Source organism: Pinus tabuliformis, chromosome 1_1 (genome assembly GCF_031772625.1).
Source record: "Pinus tabuliformis cultivar Carrire ecotype Pingquan chromosome 1_1, CPIR1, whole genome shotgun sequence".
NCBI lineage: Eukaryota > Viridiplantae > Streptophyta > Pinopsida > Pinales > Pinaceae > Pinus > Pinus tabuliformis.
The window spans coordinates 694873301-694894800 of NC_142297.1; the positions used below are offsets into that span (position 1 = coordinate 694873301).

The 21500-nt window shown below is 33.2% G+C and overlaps 1 non-coding gene and 1 pseudogene across 1 annotated transcript; both read left to right on the forward strand.

Moving 5' to 3' along the window:
- The first annotated feature begins 1943 nt into the window (after window positions 1–1943).
- On the forward strand, window positions 1944–20657 carry LOC149215344 (mannan endo-1,4-beta-mannosidase 7-like; annotated as a pseudogene).
- On the forward strand, window positions 5445–5517 carry TRNAF-GAA (transfer RNA phenylalanine (anticodon GAA)). The gene has a single exon. It is a non-coding gene; the product is annotated as a tRNA-Phe (tRNA).
- Window positions 20658–21500: the final 843 nt, after the last annotated feature.

A 21500-nucleotide genomic window follows, 5' to 3' on the forward strand; every position in this document is an offset into this window, starting at 1 on the left:
ATGCGAAGTTTCTGTCGGCCTTTTCCATATTTATTTCATTTGAGGCCAAGTCTGAGACCTTCTTCCCTTGAACAGGGATGACTATGCATGATTCGTTTTGGTTCGATTCCTGCACTGTCCAGTGTTCTCTCTGTCGAGAGCTCGGGTTTCTTGCCATGCTCAGGCAGAACACCCACATCTGGAAACACGGCACATTGAGCTTGCATTATTTAGTTCAGGGTCTATATAGCTTGTGTATTTTTGACTCTAAGCCATTCGGCTTGTTTTACCTGCAGACTTTGGTTAAGAACATGTTCTGGTGTTAAATTCTATTTAAACCGTTTAATATTCCTCGTATCAAGGGGAGTTCGATTTTCTATTTGTTTACCTGTCATCTCAGACGGTGTTGTTTACTGTTATATATGCACAGTTTATTTCACAGAGGAATATTACGCTATTATAAAGTTCTCTTTGATTATACTATAGCATTGTGGATGAGAAACTTTATTCCTGTTGTGATGTTGCGGCACTCGTAATATACTTCTATTTTCATGATAAATCTCGTTTTGCTGTATTCGCATATGGCATAATGCCGCCTTGGATAAGTCTCAGTCTTTTTACCGAAAAGGGTTTCCTTAAAGAGTCGGTTTAAGAATGTATGTAATCATATTATCATGCAACCATGGATATTACAAGTGTAGACTTAAATAATAGCTGCAATGCGTTTTGTTAAATATGTCCATAGCCGTGCATGTATCCTTTACAGGAGTTCGACTCTCACTTCATGAGATTCTCGGCTCCCAGCTACGGCTATCCGAGACAGGGTTTAATCTGTATTTGTATTTCTTTATCATATGCATGCAATGAACTAATTATATCTTACTCCTTAAAATGCGATATCTTACCAGTTCCGTATTAAGGTTTAATACAAAGCGGTAGATGTGGGACATTGCCTTCTGTTAAGAATACCTGTACATTTGTTGTTGATGCTTTGTATAGAATGTATTTATATTTCATTCCTGAGTATGAAAATACAGCGGGTCTACGGCCCTATCTCTTCCGCGTTATTGGTCATTACTTGGATATCAGGGTTCTGATAGTTCGAATTGAGTTTATTGTTTATTATTCCATAAAAATGCAAGGGTTTACTATTGTATTCTTATTCTTCAAATGCGACCGCATTTGGGTCTGTTTTCATTACAGCAATAGTGTTTGGTTTCCGTTCTCTTTTTCTTTTATGCTCAGACAGAATAATAAACAACACGCTCTACTGTTTCCCTTTTTCGCAGAACAGTATATTAAATTAACACAGAACTGTATAAGAGTTAACTCAGTAATTAAATAGTTTCATAGTAGGTCATACCTGCTACTCTGCAAACCTACTTGTATGCTTGTCAAACCGCCCGTCCGTAGGAAGATTCCTTTTCTAATCTTCCACCCCCAAGCACTTGCAGGTCCTACTCGACTGCAATTATACTGGTCTCGCCAGTAACGCTATCTGATCCTAACCAGACATAGCGTACTCAGGAAATTCTTTTCCTTATGCCATCTGATCCTAACCAGACATAGCATCAGTATTTTTCCTTTTTTTCTCTGCCATCTGATCCTAACCAGACTTGGCATTTTTCCCCTTTTTTCCCCTGGGGTCTCAACTACCTCCAGGTAGTTAGGGTTCCAATGTAACTCTCTTCAGTTACTACCCATAATTAGTCACAACTTCGTTCAAATAGTAACCACACAGTTGTCTTTTTATTAACATAAATTCATAACAAGATTATAAATATAATTTCAAATAAAGTCTTTTAGTCAAAATTACTTTCACAATTTACTAATGTTACTTTTCACAAGGGACGTTACAGTGTGAACTCAGTCCGACCAAATTTGGAGTGATTTTTCCCCGAATTAATTTATTGTGATGTCGAATAAAAGTATTGTAATGCTCAGATGCAAGAGGAGATAGACTAATGAGGCTTTCGAAGCTCGGTGTACAATATCCACGGGGCAATTGCAAAAACAAACGCTTGCAAAGCAAAAACCCTCGAGCTGCTCTCTTCAACAGGATTCGAAACTTTCAAACCCAGGCAGCCCCATGGTAACAGAGACGTGTCCTTCAAAAGAACTCATTTTATTTCGGCAACTTTCAGCACTGTGCGTGCCATGGTTTGTGAGCGCGACAGAGACTGTAGTCCATCGTCGTTCACCGGTTTCCACATTAGTAGTGTCTTGCAACAGCGGCAGCCAGCCAAAAATTCAGAAGCGCTGATTCTAATCCTAGCAACCGCCTCATTCAACAGCTACTCCCAAGGCTTGCTTTCTCAAAACGCTTATGCTTGTGGAGGGAATAGACAGCTTCCTTGCGGCCTTCATCACGGCCCCTGTACCAAAAGTTGATGCAATGCTCTAAGCATAGGTCTTCACATTAATAAAATTAACATACACCAAAACTAAAAAGAAAATGCAATAGGCATGGCCACAAAAACTCAAAAATGGTTCATTAATGAATAAACTCATAAATGATTCTTTAATGATTTTATAGAACTTCTCATATTTCACACTTACTCATACACTTTTACATCTTACATGCTTTATAGGGTTACTTCAATTTATACAAATAGCTCTGGACCAAAATAAGTTCTAGAGCCTCAACAAACTCCCAAAATATTTCTCTTGATCTTTAACATCTTTTATTGTATCCCTTATTCCTAGATGAAAGTTAACTAATCCATAATCTTCTCAAACCTCCCACAATACTCTAGAATCTTCTTCTATTTACAATAATAATCATTCTCACATAAAAACCATAGAAAAATACAATAATTAATTAAATCCTCATTTTACAAACTAACTCCTCTAGTAAACAATTGACCCAAGTTAGATGCTCCTGCATCATTGTGCCACTACCCTTGAGGGTTTCCAACTCAAGCTAGATAGGGATGTCTTAGAGCCCTATAGCTTCTAGGAATTCCAATTACCCTTAAGGGTCTCTAAGCACCCTCTAGCCCCATATAGCAACACTTGTCCCTCAAGCGCTCCAACCTTACCCAAGGCATCCCAAGGAGAAGTGCTTCCATACCTAGCCACACCTAGGATCCTTGGGGTATGCTAGCTAAACACCCTCTAACTTAGAATACATAATGGTCATACTAGTACATAGCCCACTGAATGGATGAATCACCCTTTTTATAAACTTGGTGCCTATTACTTTATATTTCAATAATATATTTTCATATTGAGTGACTTCACCTTCAAAAATTAACTAGAGATGACATAATGTTCTCTTGGCTCAGTTCCTTTGATAAGCTCCCTAACTCCTTCACCTTTCTTCCCATAGATTCTTACCCCCCATACATTTTTTGTCCCCTAATTTGTAGTCATGGTGTTATGTTATTAATCTCGGTATACTTACATATTATGACCACTAGGCTCATTGGCCTTTTAACACAGTCTCTCAGGTATGACCACACAGGAACCTTGCCTTAAAACACATTTGTACATTGGCACACTGGCCTAAAAATGCATAAAAAAGGCATGCAGGCCTCAACAACCCCCAATTTACCAGCCTAATTATCATAAGTACATATTCAGTATAATTTGGGGATTAATTTGTGGATATTGCATTCCCATCCCTCTTATTTAGGCATTGTCCTTAGTGCATTTAGAGACACGTATATTCAAAATTTACTAATAATTTCATGTACTATGATTGACTCACATCCTCAACCTCCTACTTACATCTTTAGGATTGTAACAAAATCACTGAAATTTTTCCAAACTTATGCCTTTGTTGTGGAGCACCTCAATCCTCCTTTCCAAACATTCCAATCTAGTATGATCATCACCATATCTACCAAAAATGGAAGAAAATAATTATTACATGTCATCATTACATGACTCATATATAATTTCATAAATAATTAAAATTGATACAAAAATAAGTTGATAGTGCCCTTCTCTCTTTGTTGGCCTTGTGCTCATTTATTTTTGTTTAGCATATGCATACTTGACCAAGCATATACACTAAATCATCCTATGGTTTCAACTTGGGAAGATGTTCTAATGTTTATTCCCCTGCATCCACTTTGCCAACAAGGTTTGGCATATCAAAGTATTTGGTTAAAACAACATTTTAGTGATAAAATCCTCTATATATCACCCAGTTGCCCTGCAAAATCAAAGAGATTAACCATATAAGCCTAACGAAATAGCCCAAGTGTGATATGGTAATCCTATCTCATTCAATTAAAACATTGTCATCTTTCATTCACCAACGTTGCATGATTGAACAATGAGAGAAAGCCATAAAACATATATATTTTGCCTTTATGTTCGTCACTTACATCTAGTGAAATATAGTGATGCATTTTTATCATTTCCATCGCCCTTACCTTGGAATCATTAAAATCCAGGAGACTACAGCCCTTGTTAGCCTGCTAAGACCACGATTTTTCATTGGAACAAAGCATTGGTGTGGTTTATATCACTTTTATCAAAATTTGTGATCCATGTGCATGAAAAATGAATTTCATTCTTTAATAAATCATTCATACCACACTTTTTGTCACTTCCATTCTCACACGCAATCACCTCTTCTCCCTAGGATGAGCTCTTGACATTGAAATCTAATAATCCATCACATCCATCTAAACATTATTTATCAGCTTCTTCCTATCTAGAATGCTCATTCATACCACACTTTTTGTCACTTCCATTCTCACACGCAATCACCTCTTCTCCCTAGGATGAGCTCTTGACATTGAAATCTAATAATCCATCACATCCATCTAAACATTATTCATCAGCTTCTTCCTAGCTAGAATGCTTTCGAAAATTTTTATTTGATCCATCTTTCAAACCAGCTAATATGTTCGTGCCACTATGATCGAAATGAGACAAAGAACTAGAAGGTTAAACTTCCCTTCTTGTTTCGATGATAACATCTTCGATACCCTGTTTGATTTCATGAATACGAGATCCCATCTCATCAATTTTTTTGTGATGATTGCATTTCTTTCTGAGAAAGTATTTTTATCAACGATTTGCTGACTTTAGGTTATCATAGAGTTACATAAACAAGGCAAAAACGGCCCAAATTTTAGCTATAGTAAATGGTCCTCTTGGCAAGCCAGCTGAAGCACTAAAGTTGCGAGTGACAGATTATGACATGCTAATATCTCCTGTTTCAAAAGGATTGTTCAACATGTTTTGATCATTGGTGGATTTGGAAACCTTATTTGCACTTTGAGAATTTCCCAACAAACTCAATTCTATACTAACACTGTTAAAAAAGCCACTGTCTATCTTAGTACTCGATTGCTGAAAGTTCGCTGCCATCACATCCACATGAAAATCCCAACTTCGTTGCAGCGTCCCCACTTTTGAGATTTCCACGCCACTTATTGCTACCAAATCGTTTTTTCTTCCGTAACCGACCACATGAGGATTTCTCATTCCACTAATTTCATTTAGCGGGGATAGCTCAGTTGGGAGAGCGTCAGAGTGAAGATCTGAAGGTCGCGTGTTCGATCCACGCTCACCGCATTGTAGCTTGCCAGGTGTACGCTAATAATATCGCAGCTAGATAGGTGTCTACGGTTTTGGGTGATATGCGTTGCCTTGAATGCCAGTGTGGCGCTAAATGGTAACATATTGGATGTAAGTTGTGTAATATTAATAATTATTTGAATGCCAGTGTGGCGCTAAATGGTAACGTATTGGATGTAAGTTGTGTAATATTAATAATTATTTTTATGATATAAATATATTTAAATAAGGTGTCAATATTTAATTTAATTATTTATAATTTATTTTTATTTTTTTTCCGGTTTTGAAGATATACTTTTTAATTTTTCTTGACAGATTTTATAAATAAATATTTTTTTAATTACTTAAAAAAAATCATTTTTAATCTGGCCTGCAATATTTTTTTTATATATATTTTATTTTATATCATAAAATTTTGCATTAAAAAATTTTATTAAAAAATGGTGATAATGTTTTTTAAGTATTGTTTTATATGACTGTGTATGTGTGAGTATTTTTTTTTTCGGTTTTGAAGATATACTTTTTAATTTTTCATGACCGATTTTATAAATAAATAATCTTTTAATTACTAAAAAATCATTTTTAATCTGGCCTGCAATATTTATTTTTTTATATATTTAATTTTATGTCATAAAATTTTGCATTAAAAAATTTTGATAATGTTTTTTAAGTATTGTTTTATATGATTGTGTATGTGTGAGTATTTATTTTTTAATGTTTAAAAATTTATAACTATTTTTTTATGGATTTTGAAATAAATATTTAATAATTTTATAAAGTAATTTTTTTTTTTTTTTTAATAAGAAATTGAGATATTTTGGTCTAACAATTTGAAATGTTTTTTTATATAAATATTGGTTGTAATTTATGAATAAACACATATTTCCAATTCATTAAATGGATGTTGATAGTAATTTAGAAATAAACAATATTTCTAATTCATTAAAGGTTATTTGTGATGCCATTTGTAATACTAAATTTTTTATAATTCTTATTATTTTTTCATAAGTGCAAAGCATGGAACTAAAAATATGAAAATCTAAAAAATGAGGATTAGTTATGACATTCGTGTATTAATGGTAATTTTTCTTAATAGGGAGAAGGATTCATTTCCTAAAATGCTAGTTTGGTTTTATATCGCTATAATTTATTGTCTTTTTGTGATGCCTACTTTTTTTTTCAAAGGAATTTCTAATATCGAATTGGAAATGGATTTTTATTTGCTAATAGAATTCCTTCAAGGTGCCCTAAATCTTGAAAGCGCACACGCGTACCCACACACATATTGCTCGGATCTTCTTACATTGTTTATATCTATTGGTTCTAGAATCATCTTTAATAGTAGATAAAACAAATGTAGGGAAAAAAATAAGTGGACTCTAATTTTTTGACATCCTTCAAGTACTCAAACCAATTTCTTTAAGATTGGGGTTTTCACTTACTCTTCTTCATGAAATCCATCCAATTCATCTTAATATGTTGAGTCAGGTTTTCCATTCTCTAACTCAAACCCTATTCTCTTTGCTTCTCCTTCTATTGGCTCATCTTCATGCTTGGCATTATTGATAGCTTCTCCAAAGATCACACCATGACTACAAACAATATTCCTTATTGATAGATTCCAAAGTTTGTAGCCTTCTATCCCATATTTATAACTAATGAACATACATTTATATGCTTGACTGTCCAACTTACTCCTTTTCTCCTTTTGAACATTAGCATAACCATCACAAGAAAAAACTCGGAGATGCACATGAGACTAATTCTTTCTAGTCCATGTGGAGTCTTATCAAACAATGTTGATGTAAGTGATCAATTGATCAAATAACATAAAATATATATTGCCTAGGCCAAAAATTTATATTTTATGCTTGCACCTCTAAGTATATTTCTTTCTTTCTCCATCAACATAGTCTTCATCCTTTCTACAACTCCACTCTATTAAGTTGTGTAGAGATTTGTATTTTATCATGCTACTCCACAATGTTTACAAAATCGCCTAAAAACAATTCCACTAAACTTCCTCCATTATGAGTGCTCAACTCTTTGAATTTCTCAAAAACCTTAGATTTCTTATTAAGGAAAGACAAACATGTTTTCCTAGAAAATCATCTATAAATGAGACATAGTATATATAGATCCTCCCAAAGATGAAATAAATGTAGATCCAAACACATCACTATATATTAGCTTGAAGATCACTTTTTCCCTCACACCACTAAATATAATTTTTGTTTGATTTTGTTTACCATATACATTTTGTTCATATAAATTGAAATAAAAAACAATATGGATACCTTTAACCATACTTTTACTACGCAAAATATAAAGCCTCTTCTCTCCAATATGTCTCACTCTCTAATGTTAATTTCATTCTCAACAACAATGATAATCTTACACCCATTAGTGATAATGATTCTTGATAGCTTGTATAGAGTTCTAATATAAACTTGAACCCCTCAACGACACCCTTGCTCCTCAAACCACCTTATCAATATCCTACTCAAATATATTTTATAAACCTACATCAAGCATCTTACTCATAAAGATATGGTTGTTGGAAAAACCTAGAATATGTAAAATAGTAGGAAATGTTTTAACATGTCCATATTTGAGAAACGATTGGACCCTTCAAATCCATGTCACATGAACTTGGTTATTGATGCATTTCTTAAGAACACGTTTCCCTCCATTACACTTTTCATATTCACAAAACGACTCATATGGGAAGTCATATTAAAAGATTCACTTGAGTCAGTCAACCCATCATCATGATCTGAATGTGCATTTATAAATTCCAAGTACACATCTCCTCCTTTGAAGGAGGTCTTTCCTTCTATGAATGGAGCATCATCAAGTCACTTACGTTTATCAAAAATTTATGTTCTATAATATTTCCTATAATACTTAATTTTACCGTAGTTCCAATATTTTCTAACAGAAATGTCCTAGATATTTATATATGCCTCTATATTTAGATCTACCCCTTGAAGCTTTATTCTTGTTTTTGTATATAGGGTGAACTCTAAAAAATAAGGAATCCTTAGTACTTGGTCTAACAACCCATCATTTTCCACCACATTTATTTCAATAATAGGTGATGCAACCACATCATCAAGCTCTAATGTGGTTGTATTACTCTCAATAGCTATCACTAAGCTATCCCATGAATTTGGTAACGAACATTATAGAATAATGCACTTATCTTCCTTAGAAATTTTAATATAAAAAACAACAACTAAATTACCACAATTTTAAATGCCTTCAAATATTTTGTCACAAAGTCACCATCATTTACTTTTTGGGAGGTACAATTTCTTTCAAAGCAAATCTTTGCTTATCAGTAACTTATATTGACATAAAATCCCTATCGTATCCCATAACACCCTATATGTAGCATCTCTTGGGGCATTAAATAATAGTGAATCTATAAGGCATATATAGATTGTACTTTTATCCTCCTTATCCAAAATTGTCTATGTTGCGACTACCATACCCATAAGTATAGTACCAAGATCACAATGATGCAATATTCTTCATTTATAAGAATGTCCTCCATCTTGACCTTTCGTCACTCAAATATACAATTAAGCTAAGATTTTCAATCTTAAATATGGTACTAATTGGAATTCTCTTTCGCATAAGAATGAATATAATTAAGCTCACATTCATTCTAGGTTTATCATACACCCAAGATAAACTTGTTTTATTGGGTATAAGCTAAACCCAAATAATGAAGGCTACCCCTTAAAGATAATAACCTCAATATAACACCAAATAAAAGTCTTAAACCTATGTAAGTGAATCAATGCATATATATTGCTAACAAAAATAGAAAGAACAAAAATTGCACACACACAATACATATAGATGTAGCTTAGAAACTCTTAACTAGGAAAATTGGCCTAAATTAGAGTTACAATTGCGTTTGGTTCATATTTTAACTTTTCTATTTATGATACATTATTTAGATATTTCATTGCATTCTAATATGTTAATGTGAATTAGATTACAATCATAATCCCTTAATGAGGATTAGATTACAATAGGCTAAAAAACCATTAAATTCCTATTTCATTAAATTTGGACTTAGTTTAGTTTAGGCATCTTTGGAGACAAGCCAAAAACATACTTTCTAAAATACAAAATTGGAGTTTCTAAGGTGCAAAATATATTTCCAAAATGTCAATACCCCGTTCAAAAACTGCACTTTTTTCAATTGGTATTGGCACTTTTAGAACTCTTTTAGCACATTTTTGAATTTGATATAACATTTTTGGAACCCAAGTTTAGAATTTTGTACTTTTGAAAAATCTATTTCTACATTTTTAAAATCCTATAAACACTTAGAATCTCAATTTACACATTACAATCCTAATTTTGATTTAATTTTCAATCACATTTAATTAAATTATCATTTATAACCTTTGAAATTTGATACATATCATTTACAAATACTGGTCAAATGAGAGATATGAAAATTCAAAAAAATTATTAAAAGTTAAAGCATTGCCACTTTTTTTTTTTTTTTTCAGAGGGGGAATCCCCTTTGAAGAAGCATTATAATACATCATGATACATTCTATTACATCGAGATACATCCGAACATATGATGCGTCAACCCACGACATCCCAACAATCCATACAAACGTTGCGAAAGTGCAACCTGACATGTAGTGCGTGTTTTGAACGCGGGTGGGGAGGGCAATAGTGCACTGTCCCAACCACCCAGGACAACACTGCGATATGACAAAGGATTGCCACTTTAAATACTGGTCAAATGAGAAATATGAAAATTCAAAAAATTTATTAAAAATTAAAGCATTGCCACTTTTTTTTTTTCCAGAGGGGGAATCCCCTTTGAAGAAGTATTATAATACATCATGATACATTACATTGCATCGAGATACATCCGAACATGTGATGCGTCAACCCACAACATCCCAACAATCTGTACAAACATTGCGAAAGCACAAGCCGACATGTAGTGCGTGTTTCGAACGCCGGTGGGAAGGGCAACAATGCACCATCCCAACCACCAAGGACAACAACGCGATACGACAAAGGATTGCCACTTTATTACTATTATTATTATTATTATTATTATATTCTTGACTATTCATTACCATACTAAATATATTTTACAAAATTTAGTTAATTACTGTGCTATATTTATTTTCTAGAAATCCAAGTGGTTTAACACTCTATGTTAGAGATTCACTACCAATTATGTTCTTTTCATCTTTGACTTTGTAATTTACAGCTATCAACAACTATTTTATTTATATACCTATATTAATTATATAGCTTTCATTACCCATTATCATACTCAAAATTTTGAGTTAGTTTAATTACCTTGCAAAATATATCTTTTAGAAATCCAAATAATTTAGCTTTTGTATTTTATAACTGTCAACAATTATTATGTTCACATGACCATATAGCTTCGACTACCAATTACCATACAAAAATATCTTACAAAATTTTGAGTTAAGCTAATTACTTTGTGAAATGCATCTTTTAAAAATCCAAATATTCATATGACCATATAGCTTTGACTACCAATTACCATACTAAAAATATTTTACAAAATTTTGAGTTAAGCTAATTACTTTGTGAAATGCATCTTTTAAAAATCCAAATGATTTAACACTTTGGGTTAGAAATTCACTCTCAAATATGCTCTTCTCATCTTCTATTATGCATTTTACAATCATTAGCAAATATTTTATACACATATCTATATTAGTCATAGTTTGCAATCTCTCACATTTATAATTTTTAATATATATATATTTTTTAAATATAAAATTTATAACTAAATTACACAATAATAAATATTAAGAAAACCAAATTTATTTTAAAACATCAAATAATTATATCAATAAAAATAAAAATTAAAAAATTAATTTGTTATCCATATTCATATTCATACACTCTATCGTGAAATTCACACATTATAGTAAACATGACTTTTACGCGATATATTAAATATGATTTATATTAGTCAGCCCACTCGAATATGAATATATAAATTAATAAATTTAATTGGAATATAATTTGAATTTAATATATTGCATAGAGCAAAGATTTCTAATGAGGTTAGACCTATTTTATAAAATAAATTTTATTTTTAAGTATGATATATAAATGAGGAAAAAAAACATTTTTAATTTTTGTGTGGGTGATTTTATATTAAGAATATAAATATATTTTTCATTATTTTGATATATGATATTAGGGGTGATTTTAGGGGTAAATGTTTGCCCTTCGGCGAAATTAAGGGGTTTTAAATTTTTAGTGGGTCAATATTTTGTATCATAATATATTTTTACAAATCACCTCAAATAGCCTACTTTATTTTAAGGGAGAAGGTAAAAAAGGTAAATTTAGCCCTTGAAATTAGGAGTTACAACCTTCCATTCGCCCATTTTCAAGAATAGGTTTTATTTAAGTGAATCCATTCGCCCATTTTCAAGAATAGGTTTTATTTAAGTGAATCCTATGGGCCAAAGGCCCAAATACCATATTTATAAAAGAGGTATGGTAAATTAATAAAAATATAAATAAATGAGAGGTATGGCAAATAAATAAAGCATTTTTTATATTTACTCCATAAGTCACCTTATATACATGCAAGGGTGTAAACAAATAAAAATATAAGTAAAGTGGAGGTATGGTAAATAAATAAAACGTCTTTTTATACTTACTCAAAAGGTATGGTAAATAAATAAAAATATAAATAAACTAGATGCATGGTAAATAAATAAAACCTCTTTTTATATTTAGTCCATAACCCTCATTCTATTTATGAAGACTCAAAAAAGAGGTTTTATTTAAGTGAATCCTATGGACCAAATACCATATTTGTAAAAGAGGTATGGTAAATTAATAAAAATATAAATAAGCGAGAGGTATGGTAAACAAATAAAACATTTTTTTATATTTACTCCATAAGTCACCTTGTATTTATGAATGGTATGGTAAATTAATAAAAATATAAATAAACGAGAGGTATGGTAAACAAATAAAACATTTTTTAATATTTACTTCATAAGTCACCTTATATTTATACTATGAGACAAATACCATGGACTAGATTGTTATTAATACCATGCAAAAAAACATTACTAACCCTAATATTAGTATTAATAAAAATAAAAATGGCACATGGTATTGACCTATGGTATTCACCAAAATGGCACATGGTATTGACCCATGGTATTCACTTGGAATGTAGCCTATTTAAATGGGGGAATTAAACCAACATAGATCCATCTTTACTCTGGATCTACTAACCCCCGAGAGGTATCCAATATCGTGATATGCAAACTAGTATAGAGTGAAAAAATATTTGATCCGATCAAGAGTAAAAATAGATGTTGTAATTTAATGTATGTTAAACATTTTAGCTTGGTTAAAATAAAAATCAACTATTAATTTTATTAATTTTTATAAATTACTAATAGTAATTTTTAAGCTTCGGGTTTATGATAACCCATGGTATTCATGTGAACATAGACTATTTAAAGGGGAAATTCTATCTTAGATCCATCTTAATTCTGGGACTACCAAGTGCTCAGAGGGATAAATAGATTTCATCCCCTAAGAGTGGTAGATGTGGAGTTAAGATGGATATAGGTTGGTTTTTATGATAATGAAGATATTAAATAGACTTAGGAAATTATATTGTAAAAACATCTTAAGGTGAATGGTTAAAACATAGACATTGGACAAGTATATTTGTATACTTCTGTTTTAAAATCAAGCAAATCCAGGGCTAAAAGGAATGGATTGATTGCACTAGTCATCCTTCTATAACTTTCCAACATATGTTGGAGTAAACATATTGTAATTTGGGTAATTTTTCTAATTGCAAACAGGAACATACTTGTGTATTGGCAAGGTGGTTACGAGGTCCTTAGAAGTGGAGTAAACAGATTGCAATTTAGGTAATTTTTCTAATTGCAAACAAGAACATACTTGTGTATTGGCAGGGTGGTTACGAGGTCCCTAGAAGTGATGAATTTGAATTTTTCTTGGTTTTATATATAGTATTAGGTTTTTTCTCATGCTTTCTGTGAATGGCACGGGTGAATTTTATTCTACACCCACTAGGTTATCGATATGTAATTTCAGTAATTTTGATTTCAAAAGATATTTTAAAGAAATGCAATGATTTCATTTGTGTATTCAATAAACACAAGATTTTATAATTGAGTAAAATATTCGCCATGCCTGGTGAGAGATTCGCCAAAAAATTATATATACATATCATATTATTGATAAAATCGCCTTCCATTTTTCCTATATACCATGGAGATTCGCCCATTTATTATACATGTAAATTTAGGGGGGTTCTTAAAATTTTCCTTGTATGATACATAGATGTATGACTTAAATTTATATTTCATAGTGTTACAATCATATTAAAACTATATGTTATTAATTGTTTGCTTATTTAGAATTTTTTAAATTTAATTATTATTATTATTTTGTTTATTTTAATATAAAGTAAATGGTGAAGACGTTTTAAGGGTTAGTTTAGTTGGTCAAAATCAATGCCTCAGTGCCTCGCTATCGGGAGGTCATAGGTCCATTCTCCCCGCAGTCTTTGGGGTTAGGTCTAGCTTTATGCCTAGCTAGTGAGACGTAGCGCCACCCCTTGACTAAGGTTCTTTGGGGTTAGGTCTAGCTTTATGCCTAGCTAGTAAGACATAGCGCCACCCCTTGACTAAAGTGTCCGTAAACTACAAACCTAAAAAAATAAATAGTAAAAAAATATTTTAGTGTGGTATTCCCAGATATAAAAGTTATTCGTTAAAAGTTCACCATGATCTGGGCATATACTGCCTCGCATTAATAGGCTTATGGCTTGGGAAATCTAGATATATAAAGCTCGACGGTGACCTGGCAAATAAGCATCACTATAACAAATGAAAAATGTAAAGCAACTCTGCAAATTGGATCCATGTCACGGTTCTGTGGATGAAAATATGATTGGGAATTTTTCAAAATGTAAAATAGCTGGATTAAATTTGAAAATGGTGTTGTCTAATTATCGTAAAAAGATCGTTATAATGACTTTGTTTACAGGCTTCCCCTCTATTGAAATTCGGCCAAATTGATTGAAAAAATTCGACGATTTGATTAGATTCATGGGTTAACGGACAATTCTCACACCCATGGAATCACATACGTTACCTGTTAAAATAGCATACGGTTATCCATTAATGAACTTAGATCTGGGACATTTTGTTCCCATCAAGAGCAAAACAGATTCTCAATCAGAATTATATTTAGGATTGCATACGTTTACTGTTAATTAATGCTAATGCTGGTTGATTTTTTATATAACCAAATTTTGCGAAGTAAATTTCTTTGAAAAGATTATGGCCAGAAGTTTATGATTGCTTCTTTTTTTCTCATTTTAGTCTAAGAAATAGCTTTTGGAGTAGCTTTCAAGAATATATAATATCAAGATTTTGGAGTAGCTTTCAAGAATATATAATTTTGATTGGACAGTCAGACTTATGAAGACCAACTTTCACACATAATTTAACTTCAATGTTGGAACTAGATTGGAGGGTTGTGAAACAAAAAAATAAGCATTCCAGGTTATAAATTTATAACTTGGTATGGAATGGTGAATATATGCTTGGTATAAACTAGCTTTTAAAAACAAATTTTAAAATATTTTCAACATTATAATGGTATATTTCAGCCTTTTGAAATATTATAAGGTTAATATATTTAAATATTTATAATAGGTCTATACTTTTCCAATATCCAATCGAAATCAACTTCGAAAGAACTTGGTAACTATGCTCTACTTTCCTAACAGTATGGTGCCCTAAGTCTTTAGAGATTAAAATAGTGGATGGGGGCCTAAATCCCATTTTGTTTCTCAAAATGCCCGTGGAGTCTGTCCCAGGGTAGAAAGGTGGTGGAGCCATGAATTTGATCAGGTCGTGTGACATTTCAGGATAAAGGTTGCCTTGGTGGGGAGGAGTGCAGTGTGAAGCGGATCAAGATAGTTTATATAGATAGATTGCAAAAACAATTCAAAGGTTTCAAAATGAGATTTTGGAACAGCTTCTTTGTTTAGTAATGGGCGATTGTTGTGCAGAGAGGTTATGTTCTTATTATATGATATTGCTTTTCAAATGACCCAAACAAAATATAAAATCAAAAATGGAATTGGTGTGATACGTGGTAGCCAGCACATTCATGTTGTATTGCTCATGCATTTCTCCATCGATCTACAAGAAGCATAAAATATTGTCATTTATCAATTACTTATTTGCATCTCTATGAGTCTTGTGTTTATCACACTTATTTTTGTTGTTATTTATTTAATATAATAAAACAATATATATTTTTTTGATTACATGAGAGTAGCATCTTTTATTAATCTAGAAAAAATACATAGTTTACATATAGCAGCACTAAAAACTGCCAATCCAGAAAAACTTGCCATGCAACAAAAAATCTTGTTTGTCTTAGTTTACGGGGCCCAACATACTAAGGGCCCACAAAACTACTCCAAGAGACCCATCATAACCTCTGGAAGTCTCAATGACCCCAAGACCGTGTGATCCAACCTTCAAAGAATCAATGGTCAAGAGGTCATTTCGGGCCGCCTACATGCATTCCCTTTAACTCCACAACCAGACCTGAAAAGATACATAGGCCATCCCACTAAACAATTTCGGGTCTAAACGAGGCGATAACCAGTGAGCGGTTTATCCGCCCAAAATCCACAGGATCAAAGAGATCCAAAAAGGTTTCGACAACAAGTCCGCATTTTAACATCCATTACGGACCCGAAGCAAAAATAAGTCATCGCTTTAAAGGATTTCGGGTCCGTTTGGAGAATTAACAGTCATGCATATTACTGCCCGAAATCCATAGTATCACTGCAATCTCATCAACATGCCCACACATTAACTATGCCTACGAACCCAAAGAGATAATGAGGCATCATTCTACGAATTTCGGGTCTGTTCATAGAGTTAGCCTTTATGCATTTTCCAGCTTGAAACCATAGTATTATGGAGTTTAGTGCATACTTTAGGTGGGTGCCTGTCATCCTGCTCACTATTACCATTTGTTTCTTCCCTGTGTTAGACCCATTCTCTTCTGTTTCCATCAGTCTTCCCTTTGCTTATTTCTCATGCTTAGAAAGTACTCCCTATCTATAGTAGCCTGTCTGTGATAGTGTTCCTGCAATCTTCCTGGGGGAGCCGACATCTAGTCATATCTTTTATTACTTTTGGTACAAAGAACTCCTTCATTTGCCAAAATATCTGCTACCCTGTAACTTGGCTGTTTGGTGCACATGAACAAAACTGAGGGTTCTTAGGGCTCTCAGGTGGGATTGGATACGTTGATAGACTTGCAATAACTGCTAGTGTTTTGACACCTTTTTTGGTGCTGAGCCATTGCATATTTTTTTGACCGAATTAATTATCAACTTAAAGTCAGCTTCAATGATGGTATTATGTAAATTTGAATCAATCAAGATCTCTAGGCATTACTCAAGGGCCATGAGTTCTGCCATATTATTAGTAGCCTTCCCCAAATGACTATGAAAGATGACTTTTATATATCCCTCCTCATCTCTTATTACTCCACCATATCCAGCGATCCCAGGGTTTCCTTTAGAGGCTCCATCTATATTGCATTTCATAAAACCATAGAGAGGAGGTTGCTAAAATTCCTTATCTGTTGTTATATGACTTACAGTCTTGCTTATGCCCTGGGTGAAAGGCACTTGTAGGCCCAACTGTAAAAGTATTTGCGCATCCTGGTCTTGAGGTTGGATCTCAGGGGGGTTCTTTAGAAGTGTTCCTACAGTCTCCTGGAGCTGTCTAATGATCTGAGCTATGATGCTCTGGGATGAGCCAATTCTGTTCTTGAAGATCCATAATAAGATAATATATTCATTCTTATCTTTCTTTTAATATATATATATATATCTATATATATATATATATATATAATGTGTTGTATGTATTATATTTTTGATGAAATTTAGTTATATATTTGTATTTATTTTATTTTTTTTAAGTATATTTATTGGATATACATTTATGTTTATAGAGTCATAAATCTATAACAAGATGAAAGATTTGATTTCACAATCGAAGTTAAAGTGCAAGTATAAAAGTGGTTTAATTCATTTTTCACAATTTTAATTATTATGATTATTAGAGATATTGGTATCATTTATTATTTTAGTATTAATTTGTATTATTTTAATTACATCGTGGCATTCTCCTCTTAAATCTACTTTCTTCTTAGGTTATGTGTACATTTTTGAGCCTTTGATTTAAGTGTTAGACAATTAAAATAATTTTATCCATCCGATTGAATCAACCGGTATGGTACGATATTAAGTTAATTAGAAATTTAATTACAAATTATAAGAATGCGACACAAGAGATCTCACCCTTGCCCTCGCTCCGCTTTATTTACAACTTCTCAAAGTGGAGACCTCACCCTCGCCCTTGCTCGACGCTACTTCTAGGGATCATCTGCACTATTTTCATTCACTCTCTACATCGAAGGCTTAAAGTCGGATACCGCGGGCGTGGTGGAGGACAGGTAGGCTTAAAGCAACTGTTGTTGTGCGAAAGGGGATTCAGCTCCCTTTATTCTTTGTTTTATTTCAAGAATGTGATGTAGCATATCTCGCCCTTACCCTCGCTCGGCTTTACTTCTAGGTGCTTCTTGGAGTGGATACCTCGCCCTTGGCCTCGCTCAGCACTACTTCCAGTGCACTATTTGCATTCACTCTCTGCATCGAAGGATTAAAGTCAGATGTCGTGGGTGTGGTGGAGGACAGGCAGGCTTAAAGCAGTTGTTGTTGTGGGAAAGGGGTTTCGGCTCCCTTTCTTCTCTGTTTAATTTCAGGCATAGGAATCCATGAATGATCATATAAGTTCATTAAATCCACAGATTGTTGCCTTCGATTCTGTCTTCGAGTTGAAAAATAAAGGGAAAAAGGTGTGTTTCTCTATTTTATTTTAGTCATAGGAATCCATGAAGGATTTCGTTTGATATCTGAATCTCTACTACAACAAGGCAGCAAAGGATCTACACACTTGTTCCCTTTATTTCCCAAGTCATGGCTATTGAGTTCTAAGTCAGTCCCCTTTCATTCTTTTGCTCAGTTAATATTCTATGAGTAATCTTTTAACTTTTCCCATCTCTATTACTTTCAACGCACTCAGTTTCTCCTGAACCATTGGCATACAAATATCACTAACCAGGGTTTAGATGGGTCTGCTTTCTAGGGTAATCTCCTCTGTTTCAACAGGGTCTTTCCAAATTTCTGCAAGCAAACTGGTAACACATCTCTTTTATTTATTTTATTTATTTATCATTTTTTATGTAGAGTAATAATTTATCTCTTTTTTTTGTTATTCAGGTTAGAGGGACCAATTTTGCACTTGGCGTTTTCCAAGGCAGCGAAGGATCTACACACTTGTTCCCTTGGAACGGCTACACATAAGGTTACCTTTGCTTTTGAACAAGCTGCAGCTCATGGGCTTAATGTTGCCAGAACTTGGGCCTTCAACGACGGCCAGTACAAGGCACTGCAGACTTCTCCTGGTGTATATGATGAACAAGTCTTTCAGGTTTGTGCATGGGCCCTTGCAATACGTCAATCGTTGAATCCCTCCACCTTTTTTTTTCTCTATTTTGTGATTAAGGCCTTGGACTCTAAAGCTAAGAAGTATGGTCTCGGACTAATACTAAGCCTTGCGAACAATTATCTGAACTTTGGAGGAAAGGCCCAATATGTACAATGGGCTCGCAATGCTAGAAAAAATCTCAACTCTGAGGATGATTTCTTCACCAATCCCATTGTTAAAGGCTACTATAAGAACCATGTTAAGGTAAAAAAGTATATAAATGTCTTTCTTTGTTTTATTATATGTAAAGAGACTAATTTGTATATAATAGATACACAAAAAACTAATCAAATATGTGTTCATCAATGTGTTTTACTGCAAACTTTATTGACTAGAGTGAACAACATTATTGGAGTGGCCTACAAGGATGACCCTACAATCTTTGATTGAGAGCTCATGAACGAACCTCATTGTCAAAGTGATCCTTCAGGGAGGACCATCCAAGTCAAATAACAACTTTTGTCTTTGAACAGAAATTGGAAGTGGAAAACAATTGTAATCTGAGATTCAATCTAGATTGGTGTCTTTTAAGATCTCATTTCTATGGTTAAACATCACTGTTACTATTAGTAGCTCTTCTAGATTCATAGTTTGGTGGGTTCTGTAAATAATCACCCTTCATAGTAAATAATAATTTTGATAATGATTGTGTATCTGCTATGAGTAAAAATAGTAGACCTTTGGCTATGATGAGCAAACAGGTATGGATAGAGGAGATGGTTAGCCATGTCAAATCTATTGATGGAAACCATCTTCTAGAAGCTGGTTTGGAGGGGTTTTATGGAGAGTCCAAGAAAGAGATCAATCCAGGTTTCTCTGTAGGGACAGATTTCATCTCCAATAACCAAATCCCAGGACTTGATTTTGCAACTATTCATTCCTATCCTGACATTTGGTAAATCTCTATCTATTTCCTCAGATATATATGCATTCAATTGGATGATGTAGATTTTTCACTAATTTATTGAACTATGATTTCAACTTTAAAGGCTTGCTGGATCAGATGAGGAGACCCAGATTTCATTTGTGAAGAGTTGGATAGAGAACCATCTAGAAGATGGAAGCAAAATATTGAAGAAACCAGTTATGTTTGTAGAGTTTGGGAAATCCTCTAAAGACCCACGATTCGGCATCGACCAGAGAGATAATTTATTTGATATGGTTTATAAACAAATATATGCTTCTGCTAGCAGGGGAAGAGCAGGTGGAGGAGCCATGTTTTGGCAGTTGATGGCAAAAGGAATGAGATCATATGGAGATGGGTATGAGATTGTCTTGCCTCAGAGTCCTTCCATAACATCTATCATTTCTTCTCAGTCTCATAAATTGGTTGAGCTTGCTCGTTTGTTTGCAAGGTTGTATGAGTATGAAAAGAGTATGCATGTAAATGCACATCTTAGGGCAGGATGGCATAAGAGATGCATTAGAGGCTGATATTGATATTCTAATTTATGTACATATTTGTGTAGTAAGTAATAGTGTGTTAGTTGTTGTTAGTGAAATTTATATCGATTAGGTAATAGTGAAATATCAAGTGGCTTGATGTTGATGATAGCCAACCCTCTTAACTAAGAGAATAGGGAACTTAACACCTCTAGTGGAGAAGATGGGAGCTCAATGATTTGTCCCTAAACATAACTGAAGAAAAAAAAAAGACAAATAAACAAAAACAAAAACAAAAACAAAAACAAAAAAACTAATTGAAGAAGAGTCAATGTATAAATTAAACCATAAATCCATATTAAATATGGCTCTAAGCTTGGAAAACACTCTTAACTTAAGGCAAACATACATGCATACAACATCTATAAGATGCTTATAACTGACACACGTATTTTAATGTTGCTGCACCTTCACATTAATTACAATATGTTGCATAGATCCCAAGACTCTATGGACTTGTGGAGGGTGTAGGTTCCATGGATCTGCTAAGATGAAGTAATGCTCAAGGAGAAATACCTTTAGAAATGTAAACTCTACCATCACTTTTGCACCATGCTGATTTTGATTTTGACTACACCTTTAACCCATCTGCACATAGGCCAAGGCTGTTGCTGGGTATGCTTCTCTGTTTAGGGGATATTGCAGTGTATTGTTGTGTTGTTGAAGGATGAACACGTTTAGAGCAACAAAGGTAAAATTATAACACTCACTCTTTGTGAGGAAAGTGTTATCCAAGGTACTATCTATTAAGTACCTCAATAGATTTGAATATAAAATTTTGTTATCACTGGAGGGATTAGATTGCTGATTGAAGCAGACATTTTTGTAGATATG